The 20,394-nt window shown below is 47.5% G+C and overlaps 1 protein-coding gene across 4 annotated transcripts in view; it reads right to left on the bottom strand.

Moving 5' to 3' along the window:
• Window positions 1–20,394, bottom strand: part of MAPK6 (mitogen-activated protein kinase 6) — a 32,508-nt gene that overhangs the window by 9,266 nt on the left and 2,848 nt on the right. Inside the window, exon 1 of one of the 4 annotated variants that reach the window (XM_077318380.1) lies at window positions 4,548–4,803. The exons of 1 other annotated variant lie outside the window; for it this stretch is intronic. The gene's annotated coding sequence lies outside the window, so the exon portion shown is untranslated. Of the gene's footprint in view, window positions 1–1,239; window positions 1,760–2,490; window positions 2,778–4,547; window positions 4,804–20,394 lie in introns of those variants that run through there. 2 more of the 4 variants (XM_077318383.1, XM_077318382.1) reach the window with 2 other exon arrangements.

Genomic DNA, 20,394 nt, shown 5'->3' on the forward strand with positions numbered 1-20,394 from the left:
AAGGAATGTATTTCATAGAGCAGGGGTAGTCAAACTGCGGCCCTCCAGATGTCCATGGACTACAATTCCCACGAGCCCCTGCCAGCAAATGCTGGCAGGGGCTTATGGGAATTATAGTCCATGGACATCTGGAGGGCCGCAGTTTGACTACCCCTGTCATAGAGGAAAGCAAGCTCCCAGCACACACACACCCCATAACTGATTGGAACTACCTGCCTTTATTGCTGATCTGTTTTGCTAGGTGGATACCTGATGGGAGAGGGGGGGAAATCCACTAACTAGCAGGTTGGAGGACAGCAGCACCGAAATGCTACACTTTCCACCCTATTCTTCCATTCACTTTAGACTGGCAACAACCGAGATCATTCCTGAGCGATCCCTCAAGCTGGCACCCAACCCTTCCAACCCATTTTCCTCCTTGGTATTGGTTAAGCAATTAACCCAGCAGCTGCAAAACCAGTTGTCCTTCCTACTTTAATTACGAACTATTAAAAGGAGGGCAGCATTCCGCCAGGAGGGCTACAGGCAGAGAATTAAAACCTCAGCCACAGTCGCAGGCTTCCAGCAGGAAAAAAAGAGGCATTATTCAAAATCTGTTCATTAAGTGCTTTTCTGCTCAGTCGTTTTACTCTCCACCCCACAGAAAGCCTAATAATAAATGATTTCTAGCAGAGCCACTCGAGAGATTATGACAGAGTCATTGGACCTCACTAGGAGCCCATCACGCAACTGCCTCTTTACAAGCAGGTAAGAGCTTGGCTAATCATTTCTGTAGTTCTCTATTATTCTAGCTCCATTTATTATGGCTAGGATAAGGCATAAAGTTATGCGGAGAGATTGTTACATCCCCAAGACCAACCAAGTCTCTTCATGGCACCAGAGGCATTGGGTCATCCTCCAGCCCTAACATGTTCTCTTTTACCACACTAGACCAAGCTTTAATAACATATCTGTAGTTGCTCTTTTGAGAACATGTGCATTAAGTATTCACGGTTACTAACTTAACATGTTGCAAAATATGTTGCACTGGAGCTAAAGGTCCTTTTTTTAAGGGATCAGGATTACGGATACTAGACTAGACATTACCTTATTAGCAGCCCTTATTTCTTAAGACTGTCTATGAATTCTATACACAAACACACACAGTGGTGAAAATATAGTAAACCTCCCAACTATCAGCCCTACTGCTCCTATTTCATGCAATAACTGACAGTCACACAGAAGAGAGCTGCACAATACCTTGGGTTCTAAACACAGAATGCTTCCCTTTCACCGGTAACGCAGAAAGTCTTCTGGCCCAGTCAAATTTCACAACACCGTCCTTTCAAGCGCCCATGCATTTGAAATGAATTATTCTAGCCTGCTTTTTACAGGAAATGAAGTGTCATCACAGTGCATCACACTGTTCTGACAAATTTCAGTATCAAGCGCTTCCAGTAAGACCCGAGATTTTGTAATGCCAGTTACACTCCCATTGCTGGCTCAGTAGGTTACAGCGACTCTTATTTATAGCGCTGAAAAGCCTATACAAAAATTAAAAGAAAGCTGTTATACAACCTGATGATAAAACTGAAATCCCATCTGTGTAACTATAATAGGACCTTATGTGGATTGCTTAAAAGAAAGCGAAGCCACGTTGCAAAGCAGCAGGCAGTGAGTCATCAGAACTCCTGAAACTCAGCTTTTTTCTCAAACCTCCCACCTAGTCCCCCACACACTGCAGAGGCCAAGGTGCTGTTAACGCACACGCTCAGTTTGATTAAGAGGCATCGTGTTAAGAACAGTGTACTCTTCCCACCACAAACAAAAGATTAGATTTTCTGTTAGTATCATTAACATTTTCTCTACTCTTGTGTGTGTGTGTGTGGGGGGGGGGAGAACAGGCTGTCTACTTTCCAAAGTTAATACTTTCCTTACCCGAATGAGTTGCTGGCAGGAAAAACTGGACCCTCTCCCCCTGCAAAGACTCGTCATAAAAGATAGGAACAGAGTGGAAAGTACTCAAGAGTTTCCCACACTGTATAAACTGCTACGTGTCAGAGTTTTCACCAGTAACTCTTTTCTGCTGTCACGAACTTTGACTAAGAGCAAGAATAAACGATCTCAAGCACCACAAAACCGCCTGCAGATTCACCAGGCTAGATCCCTCTTTCCAAACAGATTAGAGACCACATTGAGCAGCCCATTGAAACTAATTCCCTCACATTAAGTCTTACAACCCTATGCTTGTTTGCAAGTTTCACTGATCTCAGGAGCATACTTATAAGTAAAAAGAACCAAGATCCTTCTGAGAAGAGTTTTTGCACAACTCTGACCTAGGGAGATTCTTTCACTAGAGCAAGGAGTCTGCTGTACTGTACTGGCTATGAGTAGGCCCTGGTACCTATAAGAAGCACGGATAAAAGCTAGAATCACACTTTGCCTCCTTTCACAACAATCCTTTAGGTAGCTGAAAAGTCATGAGTACTGCAATGATGAATCTTGGTGTACCTTAGTCACATGTTCTTATTCCTTCCTACGGGCACCAGAAGAACTGGTCAATCCCCCAAGTGAGCTGCAGCGTTTACCCTACTGAACCACCTGCATGAAGGATGTAATTTCAATGACCCCTGACCTTTTCTTTGTTATTGCTGTCAAGTCACTGCTGACCTATGGAAACCCTGCGGGCTTTTCAAAGAAAGAGATGCTTGGAGGTGGCTCACCAATGCCTGCCTGCCTGTCGCAACCCTGGAATTCCTTGGAGGTCACCCTTCCCAATGCTGACCAGGACCAACTCTGAGCCCCTGAGATCCAAGGCAGACAGAGCTGGCCCTGGGACCACAGAACAAGTGTCAAACCCAAGATGAAACAATTCCCAACAATTGGCACCAAGCCTCATGGGAAAGCAGTACAGAAATAGGATAAAATACATATCCCTATCATGATGGTACTTTCTTCCCATTGTGGAAGGGCAAGAGTCACGTTAACACTATAAGGTCATTCATTCCCTACCTAAAGGGACTAAAGTCCCTTTAAAAAAAAGAGCTATCAGATGCTACTTAAGGAGGATCAACTTTGTCAGCATACTTATAAAAGGGAGGGGAGAGAAGAGTCAGGAAGAAAGGAGCTTAAATGGTTCTTTTATGCAGGCCCCTAAATCTCTGTCATTATAATTTAAGTGCTTTCCAAGCCACAAGAAGCAGCTTCCTGAGGCAGTTCCTGAAGGGTAGTGAAGGAAGAGGGGGAGTGAAAAAGAGTGGAGGGAGCTGGAAAAGGATCACAAGTTTCTCCTCTGTAATTCCATAGGAAACACTGCAACAGCTGGTTTTAAGGGTGCAGCACTGAGAAAATGTAGGCTAGGAAAGGAATGAAGAATGTCCTTAAGGAAAGAGTGAAGCCACCAATGCTGCAGTGCAGGGGGGGGGGAGACAGGGGTGACAGGGACTTCACTTTGCAAGAGACTCTGCTTAAGACCCCACATGACTATTCTTTCCTTCCAGATGAAAGACTCTGGTTTCTTGCAAAACTCATGGTTTTAAGGATTCATTCTTTCCTGGCACTTGCACTACGGCCGGGCACTTTACAGCAACTGCACAAATATTTTCCCTGCTCCCCCATACGCTCATTCATTGGGGGGGAAAATCCACTTCTCAGCCAGGAAGATTTAGCTTCCCGATATCTCTTTGCAATCAACACATCAAAATTTCCCCTTCATAGACCGGTTCCTTAATTTACGTGTGCGTGTGTCATTTTTCCCCCTCTCCCCTCCAATTTTTCAGTCTTTGCCTCCTGAACTCCCCCTGGCAGGCACCTGAGTAATACAAATACAAACCAACACGCATTTTTCACCCTTGCACAGAGATGACAATTTTTTGGGGGGGCTGATTTTCCTTCCCCCCCCCCCACTTCCAAACTCCCCCTTGCCAGAAACCGGGACAAGGAATTAACAAAACACACAGGCGTCCTTTGCAGATCTGTTTGAGAAGAGGGGGGTCTTGATTTCTCTACTCTTTCAACCGCTGCCCTTGCCCTGCACCTGGGCAATACAAATCTAAGAATCATTAAATATACAAACGGATGGATAAATGAATAAATGGATAGATAAATAAATAAAAGAACACGACACACAAACACACACACACCCCGTTTCCATCTTTTGTAATTCCCTTTCCACCCCCCACGAAACTCGCTTCAGGCTGGTTTTTAGAACATCTCCCCCCCCCCCCCAAAAAAAAAAAACCCGAAATATCCCTCTTTGTGGGCCCCAAATCCCGGCCCTCCCGTCCGCGGCCTACGCAGCCCCCCGCCCCGACTGCCCTCCCCGAGGCCGCCATTGTCCGGGAGGGGGCTGCGGAGGCCGGGGAAGCCGACCCCTCCACACCAAGCGGCCGCTTCCCTCACCAGCCCGCCCGCCCGCCGCCGCAGTGCGCAAGGCCCAGCCGAGCCAAGCGGGGCCCCCGAGGGCGGCCGGCGCTGAACAAAGCGCCTTTGTGCGGCGGCGGCGGGAGCCAGGACGAGCACTGCGGCCCTCGCCTCGCCTCCTCGCCCCTTCCCCGCCCGCCACTCACGGGGCTGCCCAGGCTCATGAGGAACAACGGCGGGGAGAAGCCTCGGCGGGCGGGCGACCGGGCCTGGCTGGCGGCGGCGGCCTCCTCTCGCCTCGGCAGTTGGAGCGGCGCCGCGGCAACTGCCATGTAACCCCGCCGGCGAGGACAAGGGAGGAGGGGAGGGGCGGTTGGCGGCGGCGGCGGCGATGGACCCGCCTTCGGGGGAGCGGCCTAGGCCGGGCCCGGCCCACGCCGCGAGGACGTGGCGGTTGGCGAAGGGGAGGCGGGAACGGCGCGAGCCCGGGGGAGGGAGGGGGCCGCGCGCCAAAATGCCCGCCCGTTGAGGCGACACGCGGGCCGCGCGCGGACAATGGAGCGGAGCGCCTGGATGCGTGGCAGGGGAGGAGCTGCAGACCACCCTCCCTCCCCGTTTGCCTCGTCCTGCAGGTGCGCCTGCACGCTTGGCAGGTTACCTGAGGAAAGGTGGCTGGCTCGCGACGGCGCTTCCCCCCCCCCCGGGTGCAGATCTCCTTCAGGGGCTCCCCTGGGCTCTTGCGCTTTCCAGACCTGGACGAGCGCAAGTCCAGGGGCAGCCTAAAAAGGTAAAGGTAAAGGTATCCCCTGTGCAAGCACCGGGTCATGTCTGACCCTTGGGGTGACGGCCTCCAGCGTTTTCATGGCAGACTCAATACGGGGTGGTTTGCCAGTGCTTTCCCCAGTCATGACCGTTTACCCCCCAGCAAGCTGGGTACTCATTTTACCAACCTCGGAAGGATGGAAGGCTCAGTCAGCCTTGAGCCGGCTGCTGGGATTGAACTCCCAGCCTCATGGGCAGAGCTTTCAGACTGCATGTCTGCTGCCTTACCACTCTGCACCACAAGAGGCTCTTAGGGGCAGCCTAAAGAGCGACAAAAAGGTTTATTCAAGGCGGGAGGTTTTGGGTGCAGGCACACACACACTTCTGCAGGCGGAATGGAAGAGGGAGCCTCGGGAGGACCGGGTTTAAGGAGAAAGTCAATGAGTGAACCACATCCTGAATCTGCAGCATAATTCTTTTGCTAGGAAAGCTGATCGGTTCTTTTGGGTTCAAGTTGTCGTTCACAAAAGGCATTGGGGGAAATAAAAGTGTCGAGGTTAGTCATTAATGGCAGGCACTTTCCCGGTTGTGAAAAGAAATAGTTGAAAGAGACTAGTTGGCTTGACCCATCTGTCTCCAGCCAAGCATGGAAGCAGTGAGGGGTGACTCTGGAAAATCACCTTGCCACTTATTTTTTTTTTCAATGCATTTTACATTTTTTGTTTGATTTTGCTTATCTTCAAAGCCAGTTCAGCCCAACAATGGGGTGAGTGCACTAGTCAACTGTTAGGCTGAAATGGCTGTGCGCCATTAAACTCAGCTTCAAAGAGGGGGGGGGGGATTAAAATAAATTCCCAGTCCATCCCTCCCTTTCCCCCAGTCATGGAGGGATCCGAATTGGCTGGTTTGGTTCTGGGCATTTTTTGTTTGGTTTGGGGTCCAGGTGCCACTCCAAACCACAATGTTTAGGTTTTTGCCCATCCCTAACCGCAATCCCTGCCACCCCTCTTCCAGACACAAAAATATACACATTCCAGAGGGGTTGGGATAATACCCGTCTAAGCCCCTGGAAATCAACAGAATTGTGTGGCTCTGCATAGTATTGCACTCTGTTGTGGCAAAAACAGCAAAGCCCCTTCCAGTAGTTTAAAAGATTTACAGATTTACCACAGCACAAAGTTTTGTGGGCCAGAATTCAGTTTGCCACATGCCTGAAATACTGGCTAGCAAATATGCGTAAAGTTGCCTTCACTTTCAAAAGACTTATGCGAAAGAATGCATGATAGGCAAAATCGTGTTGGGTTCATACCCCAAGATTTAACGTATCTAAATTACCTCCTGCAAAATAATGACCATTGAATACAGTGGGATTTTGTTGCCCTTCACTGAAAGAATACTTCATCCTCCATGCCTTTTCCCTCACCTTGTGTGCTACAATGGCAGCCAAATCCAGAGCATGGTTTAAATGTGAACCATATACAAGGTGGCTGCCTAAATTTTAGTCCAGGGAGCCATTTTAAATCCCAGGGCTCATCTCAGCAATACACAAAATAAAACTCATTACGATGCAGCTGAGCATGAGGGTGTTGTGCTGGTGGTTTTCCCTCACCCATTACCACAGCAAGCTGGCACAAAAGGGTCCATTTCCCGATAAACACAAACTAGAAATTAATTTATCTTCCAGAATAAATACCACCTTACCATCATTTCAGTGACTGGTTATAGGGAGACCTTTGCCCTTTCTGAAATTATGAGGATAGGACATTTACGGTTTTAGGATACAGTTTAAATACACCTAAGTACTGTACAAAGAGCAGAAGACTAAATCTCTTCCTGCCAGAGTGACTTAGAATCTAATTCTTTATGGCATAAAAGACCAGGAAAAGAACAGTATAATGTTTTGTTCTGTATCTAGAAAGCCAGAAAACTTTACATGTAAAGATTGAGTGCACTGATGCAAAAGCTGTACAATTGTAGTGATTAAAAGACAGAGTCACATGACAGAAGCAGTATGGTATTGCCTCTTCAACCACAATCAGTAACGTTGTTCAGTTGGAGAAACTGCATGGTTGGATACAGCCCATTAAGCGTCACATTTCCCCTTTATGAAGATGCAACAACAGGAAATGATACATCTGTAGATGGCCTGTGTTTTTGGCAGATCAGTGGACCAAGCCAAGTTTGTATACAAATACTATTTTTAAGAAACAGTGACTGTGTTACCTGAAATAAACCTGTCTCCAGAATTTATAATGGGGGGATTAGCATTTCTAACAGACAAATATGCAATGCAAGAGGAGCAACTAGCGAATGTATGCGAAGAACGTATCTGGTCGGAAATCTGAGACAGGGGCAGTTGTAGAAATTAATAAAAAGACCCCTAACAACAGACATACAATTTAAACACAACCATACGGATAAAAGTAAAGAGATGATCAGGAGTGGAAGGGGGAGAAATCAGGTCATAGGAAAATATATTTACCATCAGATGAAAATGGAGGGTCTTGAAGGACCAGCGCGCCAGAAAAGCAGGGTTTCACATAAGGAAGAGCCAACAACTGGTAACAACTGGTGTGTTTCTCCTCTTTTTTATAGTAAATTTTGTACCTTGGGAGGGGCAGGGCTTGGAAGATCTGAGACAAAGCCTTGATGCAATCAACTGGACAATGTCAAAGAAACAGGGTTAGTTAATGGGCAAACCAGACTTTGGTATAGAAATTCTAATAGGGGAAACTCTGGAGCTGGTGAAAGGCTCAGGGCGAGTCCTTGGAGTTGACCATATCTGAATTTTGGCTGGAAGGGGAGTCCAGGTGTGGTAACCCCTCTGTTAATGGGATTTTGATGTGGCAGTAATTAAAGGACAGGGGAAAGCTGCCAGAAGGATTACTTCACCAGGAAGAGACATTAAGGAGAAACAATACAGGGTTGTTGATCACATCAGCCACTGTTCCATGTGTTGTCCTATTCATTTGTCCCTGCTGCACTAGGGTGGGGGAGAGAGCATACTGCCCAGCCCTTTAGTGCATCACTCTTGTGATAGCCAAGAAACCTCATGCGTAAGGCCAGCTTCACATAGAAACTTTTGGCTTATTTCTGATAAGCAAAACATTATGGTTAGGCTTGTCTTGCCCTCACCTGTCTTGCTTACAGGATTGTAGTTGCTCTCCTTTTTGCACAGCGAAGGGCATACCTGGGGTGTATCATCTGACAAGGAAAATATACTCAGTGGTGCACAACTGCATGTGTGAACTCAACTGATGCCATCGAAAAGGTAGAAAACGAGGATCTGTTCATCATTATGTGAAAAAAAATCAGTGAAAACTCTGGACTAATAATTATTTCTCAGAGGCTGCGTCCACAGAGAGGTTTCTTTCTCTTCCTTGCCATTCAAAGTCGTTCAAAGGGTTCGGTCTGTAGAGCAGCTTCCCACCCCCTCCAGGCCCATCATTGGCCATTTTGGAAGAGGGGGGGGCAGTCAACACAGTATAACATGGTTAAAAAGGTAAAGGTATCCCCTGTGCAAGCACCGAGTCATGTCTGACCTTTGGGGTGACGCCCTCTAGCGTTTTCATGGCAGACTCAATACGGGGTGGTTTGCCAGTGCCTTCCCCAGTCATTACCGTTTACCCCCCAGCAAGCTGGGTCCTCATTTTACCGACCTCGGAAGGATGGAAGGCTGAGTCGACCTTGAGCCGGCTGCTGGGATTGAACTCCCAGCCTCATGGGCAAAGCTTTCAGACGGCTGCCTTACCACTCTGCGCCACAAGAGGCTCTTGATATATATGTAAACACACACATATACGTGTAAAATGGGACTAACTCAATAGGCCTTGTGTGTCTCAAAGGGGCTTCCCTTCCTCTCCCTACAACAGACACCCTGTGAGGTAGGTGGGGCTGAGAGAGCTCTGAGAACTGTGACTAGCCCAAGGTCAGCTAGTCACTACACCACACTGGCTCAAGACCACTCACAAACTAGGGGGCAAAGCTGGGACAATAACGAAGGAAATGTACAGAAATGTACAAAGAAAATGGAGAGAAAGTTCCCACTCATGATAGGCCCGTTGAAAACGCACGTACCTCTGCGTCAGCAGCAATGACGAAAGCAAGGCAGAGAATCCTCACTATGTGGAAACAGACCAAGATCAATCAAACACTCTCTTTCATTCAGTATTATTGGGCCATGTCCAGACAGTAAATCATGTGATGTATGATTTTCTGGGGAACTCCCTTCCCCTAAAGCCTTGCTCAGCCTTGAACCTCGTAGTCTTTTACAAACATTACAAAACCACTCCCCCACACAAATGCCAGCGAGAGAAATCCCGTTTCACTTGTGGGCGCCCCTCGACCTGTTCCTTTCAAGCTAGTCAAATACCTCAAATCTCCTATAAAACACGCACATATAAAGACAACTTTTAAAATCAACGCTTGGATATGTTACACTATAGAAACATAAATACACCCTCTACAACAGTGACACTTGTTGGCTCAGGGGTATCTTTGACACCTGAAGCTCTTCTGAATTGCTGTGACACATGCCCATGTTCTGGGGGCAAAGGCTGGTGGTGCTTGTGGTTTGCAAGTGGTACTGTCACCTGAAATAAACCTGTCTCCTGAATTTAAAGGTAAAGGTAAAGGTATCCCCTGTGCAAGCACCGAGTCATGTCTGACCCTTGGGGTGACGCCCTCCAGCGTCTTCATGGCAGACTCAATACGGGGTGGTTTGCCAGTGCCTTCCCCAGTCATTACCCTTTACCCCCCAGCAGCAAGCTGGGTACTCATTTTACCCACCTTGGAAGGATGGAAGGCTGAGTCAACCTTGAGCCGGCTGCTGGGATCGAACTCCCAGCCTCATGGGCAAAGCTTTCAGACGGCCTTACCACTCTGCACCACAAGAGGCTCTGTCCTGAATTTATGATGGGGGAATTAGCAATAAGCAATGCGAGAATTAGCAATAATACATGCTCCACCCATGTATACGAAGAGAGAAATCTCAGGCAGAGGCAGTTCTTAAAATTAATTAAAAGGATGACTATAACAAAAGGTCCCTAACAGCATACATGCAATTTAATCTAAATACAGCCATACAGATGAAAGTAAAGAGATGATTGAGCGTGAAAGGGAGAGAATTCAAGTCATAGAAAAATATATTTCAAAGGAACAGGGTTCATTAGTGGTGGACCCTTTGCTAATGGGATTTTGATGTGCCAGTAATCAAAGGACAGGATGAGGCTACTGGAAGGATTACTTCACCAGGAAGGAGATGTTAAGGAGCAACAATACAGGGTCAGTGATCAAATCAGCCACTTTTCCAGGTGTCCTATTCCTTTGTGTTGTGTTGTGTTGTGCTGCGGAGGGAGAGAGATCATACCGCCCAGTCCTTTTGTGAAGATTCATTGCAGTACTCTTGTGACAGCCAGGAAACCTCTTGCTTCACATAGAGCCTGCTTTGGGCTTATTTCTGACACCCGAAGCATTATAGGTAGGCTTATCTTCACCTGACCTGTCTTACTTATCGTGAACCAGAAATAATGGAGAATTGCAGCCACTTTCCTCTTTGCACAGCGAAGGGCATACCTGGGTTTTATCAGTACCAGGTGTGACTCAGCCACTCTCAAAGAAACAGATAAGACGCAAGGCTACCTGTGGTGTAGGCCGCAAAGCCAGGGGAGGAAATTAATGTGGGGTCTTCTGGCTGATTCTAAATGTGGGTCTCCACAAGACATTCCAAGGGTACCACTGCACTAAGATTTCATACTGCTGGCCACACCCTATATCCACTTAAAGTAAAAAAAACAAAACATTCTATCCATGATGCTAATTCAGAAGCATTACGATTATAGCCTCAGAGATCTATTTTTGTGTAGGATCCAACTTGATGGGGTGTTTGCACTGGCAGATCTCAATAAATACATAGTCTCAATCAATACATGGTTGTGATACTGTGTTGGCTGATCTCAATATATGGGTTTTGTTTTTAGATTTATGTATGTATATTAGGAGATGTTGGCAAGTATCTTGGTCCAAAGCAAAATTGTATACGTTTTATTAAGGCCAACTAAAACGACAACGAAGAAGAAGAAGAAGGAGAAGAAGAAGAGTTGGTTCTTATATGCCGCTTTTCCCTACCCGAAGGAGGCTCAAAGCGGCTTCCAGTCGCCTTCCCTTTCCTCTCCCCACAACAGACACCCTGTGAGGTGGGTGAGGCTGAGAGAGCGCTGATATCACTGCTCGGTCAGAACAGTTTTATCAGTGCTGTGGCGAGCCCAAGGTCACCCAGCTGGCTGCATGCGGGGGAGCACAGAATCGAACCCGGCATGCCAGATTAGAAGTCCGCACTCCTAACCACTACACCAAACTGGCTCTCAGGAGCGATGTTAGAATCAGCTCTGCTCCAGTTTCCACCATAACAAAGGCCACTTTAACAACACTTGGCCCAAGAAACTTGACCGTAAAGTGGCAGAAACCAGCGACTAAAGTTCCCCGTTTCTTGTCAGGCGATGTGTGGCCACAGCTGCTCAGCAATGCAAACTCTGTGGAACAACGGCACACCGCTGGGTCCAGAGGTCAGGGTGACTCGCTGATGGCTGGCAGCCGCCACGGCGATTAAAAGACACCAGAATGGGAACCGACAGGCTCTGGTGCAAAACCTCCTCGCACAATGAGCCGGCTTCTTCAGATTCCGTTTTTCCATCTGACTCACATTTTCCACTCCTCCCTGCAGAACGCCTTGTTGACATTCTGCATGCTTTCCCAAGGATCTGATGAATTTGTTCAGGATAGTTCCACGTTTCCAAAGATTTGGGACTAACGCATAAGGAGAGCAGTGCGCCACCAGCCGACCGGGCTCCCCTCCCCTCCCTAGCCTACATGTGGTCACTCAGACTGGTGAATTGACTCCCACCCCACCCTCACCTCTGCCCGACATCCAGGCATTCATGCCAGGAGTCCAGTGAATGAGTCTATGTACCTCAGCAGTGCTGAGCTTGTAGTTGTTTTCACGCGTGCCTATCGACAAATGTGTAGGGACGGGTCCAGCCGGCATCTTTGCTAACAGCCACTCCCCGTTCTGCTCAATTGCTGTTTTCAACTTCCTACCTAGCGTGGCAGCCTTGATGTGCCCATGCGTCTCATTGAACAACCACAACAAAACCAGTCAACCCAACACAATAAAACAGCCGTTAACACTCTTCGCACTTTTCCCGAGACAGGCAAGCTGATTTTCTGCCTAGAATGATACCAGTTCTATATATACTTATCTGGGAACACCACTGAAGACATGTACAAGACATGGACAGCTTCACGGATAACGCCCGACTCCTGAACCAGTTCAATAAGGCAGAGGAGAGGAAGAAAGTCAAGGATTGTCATCTCCTAGGGAGTGACTGGAGATCTCCCAGAATTACAACTGCTCTCTGGACAACGTTTGGTTGAGGTTGACCAAAACCACTGCTTCCCATCACCCCCCCACCCCCCAAGCCTCCCTCCTGAGGCAGTCACTGCAGATCTGCCCTACCCACTGGACCATCAGTGCGCATTGATTTAATGTTCTCCCCAATGTTCTATAATGTTGCTTATTGTTATCACTGTATTATTATTATTATTATAACTTGAGTTATCTGTATCGTTCCTGTTTTATGCAAACCGCCCTGAGCCTTCGGGGAGGGTAGTATATAAATATAATAAACAAACAAACAAACAGATCAATTTTCCTGGAGACTCTATGCCATTTTGCGCTATTGAGGTCTCTCCTGTCCCCAAACCTTATCCTGATTAGCCTTCACCTTAGGGTTGCTCCCCCTTGGAGCAACTGGTGGGGGACAGGTGATGTTCAGGAGAAGGGAAGAACGGCAGAAGTCAATGTGACATGCATATATGACCTGGAAGTGATGTAGGCACATTAGGGAGGAGACGCTCTGTTTTGGGGGGCAAAACTCTATGGTACAATTAGCTTCTACCGATTAGAACTTCGGTGTTCTAGGCACTTTGGATTAATTTCCATGGATTAATCTCCTCTCGTGGCAAGCAGCCATTTTGTGGCTGGCTCCGCCTCTCTTGGCAGCCATTTTGTGGTCGGATCTACCTCTCGTGGCAGTCGTTTTGTGGCTGCGCCATCATGGTGTGCCCACAAACAGTTCTGCATTCATATGTTTTGAATCACCCTGGGAAACAATTCTTCTAGTTCATAGGTGTGGTAGAAATATATAAACTCTGCCCATGGTGTGAAGTTTCATGATATTTTTCTACAAGGGTATTACTGTAATTAGGGATGACAATTCCCAGGTGGGACCTGTGGATCCCCTGGAATTATAGTTCATCTCCAGGCCACAGGGATCAGTTCCTCTGGAGAAAATGGCTGCTTGGAGGGCATTAGACCCATGGCATTAGACCCCATTGAAATCCCCAAATCATGACCACGTCCGGCTCCACCCCCAAAGGCTCCGGATATTTCCCGACCCAGAGCTGTATGAGCAGGCGATTTCCAGATGACAAAGAAAAGGGTATCCCAGTGTTACGGAATTGCACATAATGCTCCAGGCTCGAAGTCCTTGTTTTCTTTGGATCAGGCCATTTTGCAGCTACAGATAACTTGTCAAATGTATTTGGGTGAATGACGCTGGTCAGCGATAGGGTGATGTTAAGGCGTATTTATTCTGTGTCTGGTCATCCGAGGAGAGAAGGTCTCCCGAGTTAACCAGATAAGCGGGCCGATAGGTTTGATCTTTGAGTTGAGTTGGCTCACATTTCCCCTCCTTTCCGGGGTCGTGAGAAAGTGCAGGAAGAGGGCACCCGATCGGTGCCAACTTCTGGTATCGCTTGGTCTCACAGTAAACTGGCTGGCCCCATGCGGATGACGTAAAGCGGAGGCAAAGTAGGAGACTCCCTCAGTGGCCTTTGAAACCCAGTTACACTCTTCTAAGTCCATAGAAACCAATGGGATTAGAGGGTGTAATTCTGCACGGCACGGCACTGCGTGTCCTTGGAGTGGACACCTCAATTATGCAGAAAAAGGACTTTATAATTTAACAAACTCAGGCACAATCCGATCTTTAAAATGGCCTGGGAAGGACTGTACGTGCTCCAGAAGAAGTGGAAAGCTGTGGGCAGCTCCTCTTGTAGAGGAGGGAGAGAGAGATCTGACTAACTATCTAACTGTTGTTCTTCATTCGTTCTGGAGGCAAGCAGGGAGAAGTGTGGTCAAAGGAGCAAAAGTGCCAATCAGGATACTTGTTGCTAAAGGAGAGAAAAAAGGGAGAGGGGAATTAGCCTAAACCCTTGAGAGTTTAGGGAATCCCAGAGAGGATGGCCTGAATTGGGTAGTGCAGAGTAGCATGATTTTGTCAGATATTGGTAGCTAAGCAGGGTCAACCCTGGCTAGTACTTGGATGGGAGACCTCTAAGGAGTACCAGGGTCATGCTGCAGAGAGCTATGACTTGATGGGAAAGACCAACCAAGGAGGGAATGTTGGAACACATAAGACCTGTGCATGATTCACCAGCATATGAAGAAAATCTTACAGGGGGCATGGGAATAGATGTATAATTAGCACAGTTAGAATAGGAAGTCCCTGATATTTTTCAAATATTCTCTTCCAGCGTCCTGGCTGGCATTTTGGAGACTTCCTGCTCCTTTGAGTGCACTTCTTCCCAGCTTGCTTCCAGAACAAACAGAACGAATGCAGAACAACAGCTAAACAGTTAGTTAGGTCTTTCTCTCTCCTCTCTTTACAGAGTTGTTTCTCTTCGTACTAAAACTATTATATTCTTAAAGCACCCGGGGCATCGCACCTCTTTGCAGACTTAAACTCTGCCAACAAAGACGACATGGGCTGGTAGCTTTCCAGAATGTCTCTTCTTCCACGATTTCTCCTAGCCCCCCCCCCCCGGCTTGTGATAAGAGAACTGCGGGATTCGATAGTGATGAAAAGATGCTATATTTTCACCATGGCAACCATTAAGTCATCGCACGCCATGTGATCCTCCTGCCAGCCACCCTAAATTTGGCAAGGGACAGTGTCATCAGGCTAATCTGCTGGAATTCCTCCTCTTATGGCTCTCGCGTTGGGATGCCAACTGGTTCTCTGCCAGGTTTTGCTGGTGCCTTTACCGGCTGTGTGGCATAAATAAATATTTCATATGACGCTTGCTCTCCCCGTCTCTTCAGCTGCACAGCTTTCTCTGTGGAGCAAAAGGGGGAGGAGAGGAGGGTTCATCTATTTTGCAAACCAATAACGTGTCCACCTGTCCCTGGTAAAGGGGCCTGTGCTTTTTGCAATTTTGTGACAGGCCAAATGAAGGGGTTTTGCAGGGGTAGGCAAAGATTCACCAGTTTAGGATTCTTTTTTGGGAAGTAGCTGCATCAGTTGGCATAGACCTTGCAAATGAGAGCCGATGGATGCAGGAAAGCAGCCATGCTGCGGCAGTGCTGTTGACGTCCAGGTGGCTTTAGGAACAAGTTTTCCAGGGAGCTGTTTTAAAGACAGGGCTTCTCTAACCATTTCAGCCAGGCATCTCCACCATTCTGGAGCCTGTGGACCCATTTGGGATTCTGACACAGGGGGAGGGGCAGAAGCACAAAATGGCTGCCATGGGAGGCGGAGCCAATCACACAGGGGAGTGCAGGGAGGAGTGGGAAAAATAAAAATACGGTGGGAAAGAACAGCGAGAGGGAATACAACAAACATGGTGGCGACAGCTGCTGCTTAAATATTTAGTTTTTAAAGTCTGTATGTTTCAGCCAATCAGATCTTCAGCGGCCAATCAGAAAAACTCTTGGGCCCACTTCCTAAGAAAAATCAGAGCTGGCAGGGGGACCCTGTAGTTCTGGACTGTCAGAGCGTTTTCTCAGTGGAACAGGCTTCCTCGGGAGGTGGTGGGTTCTCCATCTTTGGACATTTTTAAACAGAGGCTGGAGAGCCATCTGACGGAGAGGCTGATTCTGTGAAGGCTCAAGGGGGTGGCAGGTTACAGCAGATGAGCGGTAGGGATGTGAGTGTCCTGCATAGTGCAGGGGGTTAGACTAGATGACCCAGGAGGTCCCTTCCAACTCTATGATTCTATGATATGAGGGCTGTAGACGTTCTTCTTCCCCCTTTTAAGGACACTTGACGTGACACCCTTTTCCACTGTGGGGAGTCCCTCTGCCCCTAGTTTGGCTGCTCCTGGTGCTACGAGCCCCGTGAATCCTTCAACCATTCCTGCCAACCCCCTGCTCAATGCAGGATCCCAATCCTGGGTGTTGCCTTAGCTCTTGAAATCCAGGACTATAACTGAGTTCATCCATGTACCTGGCCTTCTCCCCCTGCAGGGACAAATTAGGTAAGTGATACAGGAGAAGGGATTTGTTTCCTCCCTTCGAGGCTGCAGCCGGAATGTAACCAGACCAGCATACGAGTTTCCTTTTAATTGCCTTTATTCCTTGCGGGGGTGATTGTTGCTTTCATAGGTATTCCCCTGTGGCAGCTTTCAGATTTCACTGTGAGCTCTGACACGGGTGGACGGCAGCACAGAAGAGAGACCTTTGCAGTGACAGGCAGGTGTGTGCCAGTGTGGTGTAGTGGTTAGGAGCAGCAGCTTCTAATCTAGAGAGCCGGGTTTGATTCCCCGCTCCTCACCATGCAGCCAACTGGGTACAGCCAGCTGGGTGATCTTGGGCCAGTCACAGTCCTGTTAGAGCTGTTCTCATGGTGCAGTTCTCTCAGAGCTCTCTCAGCCCCACCTACCTTGAAGGGTGCCTGTTGTGGGGAGAGGAAGAGAAGGTGATTGTAAGCTACTTTGAGACTCCTTCAAGTAGTGAAAAGCGGAGTACAAAAAAACAGCCCTTCTATGCTTGTGTGTGTGTGGGGAACACAGTCCCTGATGGTCAGTGGGAAGCAGAGGAAAGTCAAAATACCAACTGTGGTGCAGTGGGTTCAAAGGATGGGAAAGGAGGTTCTGCTGAATTCAGGCTTCCTCAAACTGGCCTATTAAAGTGTATTCTCTCCTTTCCTGTGAGACTCTCTTGCTTCCTGTGATGGCAACCTCAGAGGCTCACGGGGGGACTCAAAGATCCAGCAGAAACCTTGTGAGAGACCTGCAATTAAACCTCGCTCATTAGCGGAAACTTCTCGCCTTTCCTGTATCTGAAGATGTGTGAACACACATGAAGGCTTGTGCCCAGAATTAAACTTGGTTGGTTGGCCTTAAAGCTGCCCCTGGACGTCAGCTTTGTTCTTCTCGCTTTCCAGAAATCGACACGGAAACATACAGCCAGTTCTGTAGGTCATTACCACAACCTTATTTTGTTTCTGTAAAATGTGGCTGCTAAAAGTGCAAATCTGAAAAGAGGTGGCGGGAGGAAGTAGTATTACACACACACACACACACGCACGGCTATTTTCTTGTCAATGATCGCCACCCCAAACTATTTTTACCTTTGCTGGGGGGGGGAACAGTGCCCATAGTCCTCCCCTCCCCACAACAGGCTTAAAAGCTCAATTTTCAGCAGAAAATTGTCCCCCAGGAGAAAGAGTCCGTCTCAGAGGCTGTGAAAACAAAACCCATCCCTTTTTAAAAATTACAGAATGTAACACGGAGTTCTGCTTAGAAAGCAAACAAAAATATTTAAGTTACAAAGTTTGCCAGAGGGGGGAAATAAGGCACATTCTTCAACTGGCTTGACCTCTCTGTTAAATCTGGCTTGCTCAATTGTCAGAAGTATCGTTGTATTCGTGCAGAATCCGTTAATCTTTTTATCTCGCCCCTTCTTCCAGGAAGTGATGTATACGGTCACCCCACCCAAGCCTTATCCTCACAACAAATTATTGACAGATTAGGCTGAGAAAGAGCAAATTGGCTCAAGACCTCCTAGCACGCTTCAGGGGGAGTAAGGATTTGAACCCATAACTTTTTGTATTTGTTTGGTCTGTCTCTCTCACACACAAAGCTCTTGTTCTAGAGCAGACTTTCTCAACGAGGGTTTCGTGAAACCCTGGGACTTCTTGACGGCCTTGGAAGGGTGGGAGTTAATTATTTATTTATATATTTTCAACATTTGTTAAACATTTATCGGGTGATATGACCATATATGGTCATGTCGACTTCCCCTCCCCACTTCCCAAAATGGCCAGTGATAGGCCACGAGTGGGTGGGAAGGGGAGGAGCCCCAGGTGGGCGTGTCCATAGCTCTGCTTCCCAACCCTATTCTGTACAATTGTACCACTTCTAATATTTCTTTAAGCCCGAAGAATGTTTCAGGGGGTTCTCAATGGTACAAAAGTTGAGAAAGCCAAGAGGTCTGACCCATTAGCTCCTCATTCACAAGAATGCGTGTGCCTTGAACCAATGACAGAGTTGAGCAGACGATCGGCAAGTTATTCTTACAATACCAGTTTGCAGAAGTCAATCTTGCTACACCTGAGCTTGGTATGAGAATGCAGAGAGAGACACAACAAGAGATCGCTCCTAATGATAAACCTATTGAACTGCGCCTGTTTACCAGCTTCTCTGGCGTTCTCTTGGTACAGGTATCTCTGAACAAATGAACTCAACACAAATGCAAATGCAAACATCGTTTCGTTACCATTACACAATTAAACCCCCGCCAAAAAGCAATGATTGAGCCCCCTGCTGGGAGGGGAGGGGAGGGGAGGAATAAAATTTGTGAAATCCTATTGAAATGGGCTTCCAGTTCCTGTAACAAAACAAACCATCTCAAATTGCAAAAGCCCCTCCAAGCACGAGGCTCCTGCAGAGAGAGTGGCCGCCTCTTTATTATGTAAGCAGGTTTGCTGCTCGGTATCCGTAGAGCTACATTCTCTTGGAAGAAGCAGTGGAGGATCTAATTACAGAAGAACCTGAGCATCAATTACACTTTCAAACATTCTCCGCTGCAGTTACAAGATGGGTAAGCCAGCATAAGCCCGGGAGGAAATTCTGGCTTTGCATCTGGTATAACAGAAATAAACTCTCGACTAGCTACCCAAACAAAACATGAAACGCAGCGGCTCGTGCCAAATGGCCCTTCTCTCAGACCAGGCGCTGCTGCTTAGGGCAGCAACTTCCATTCCCTTCGCTTTCCCAAATCGTAAAGCCAGCCCTCACCCCGGTTTCCAGGGGCCTCGAGAAATGGGAAGCACAGAAGGACCATGCAGCCTAGCTGAGCTGTCCCATTACAAAAGGCGGGGCAGCTTTGCAGAAAACACCCCAAATCTAGGCTAATCCCAAGGTCACACTGTCATTGGTTCCCCCCACAACTTTTGTCATGCTGGGTCTACCAATATATATATAAATTTCAACGTGGACCCATCTGTGGATGCTTAAATCCAGAGATTGGAGCCATGAACAGGCAAGACAGATCTTTTTACAAGCCTGAGAAAAGCCCTACGTTTGCAGGAAAACCTGAGATGAAAAAGACTGTGGGAGCTAGACCCCCCCCCCCCAGTTAATGTGAGCACAGAGAGTATTCCAACCACATGAATATATTTGCATTCTGAAGGAGGACAGTCATAAAACTGAAGCCTGGTATGTAAAACCAGAACAGATTAAACCTTTCCCCTGCCAGGTCCTACCTAGATCAGAAGATTCTCTTGTTCCACGTTCCAGGCTGGGCTGTTGTAAAGTCACAAAACAAAAGGCAGTTCAGGTCAGGCCATGCTCGATCCAATACCGAACGGGGCAGATTATTTCACCCACTTGAACGAAACCGACCTTTCAAGCAGTGGTGGGCGTAACTCAAAATAACTAGAAGTTGGTTGGCGTGTTCAGGGTGAGGGCAGTGCTTCCAGCATTACACTGGCCCTCAGTCGGACTTGGCTTCCTTTCCCCTTGGTGACATCACCACAAAGTCAGTTTTGCTGATGTAAGTTTATAAGGTAGCCTGATAGCCTGATCTTGTTCTTTGGAAGCTAAGCAGGGTTGACCCTGGATAATATTGGATGGGAGACCTCCAGGAAAGTCCAGGATTGTGACACAGAGGTAGGCAGTGGCAAACCATGTCTGAACATCTCTTGCTTTGAAAACCACATGGAGTTGACATAAGTCAGGTGTCACTGGATCGCAAACACACATACACACACACAAGGAACACCAAGTTGAAACTAAGGTGCAGAACAGGAGAGGGGAGAAGAATCCTCTTTAAACTAATTTGCCATTTTTTCCTACAGGTTTCTCTATTAAATGTCCCTGATCTTTAAAAAAAAAAACTGATTTAAATTTCATACATTAAATAGAACAATCTTCTCAGTGGTGGAGCATTTTGTGATGGCTTAAAAGGGGTGGGGGGTTACATAAAATTTGTAATTCTAAGAGCAAATT

Source organism: Paroedura picta, chromosome 18 (genome assembly GCF_049243985.1).
Source record: "Paroedura picta isolate Pp20150507F chromosome 18, Ppicta_v3.0, whole genome shotgun sequence".
NCBI lineage: Eukaryota > Metazoa > Chordata > Lepidosauria > Squamata > Gekkonidae > Paroedura > Paroedura picta.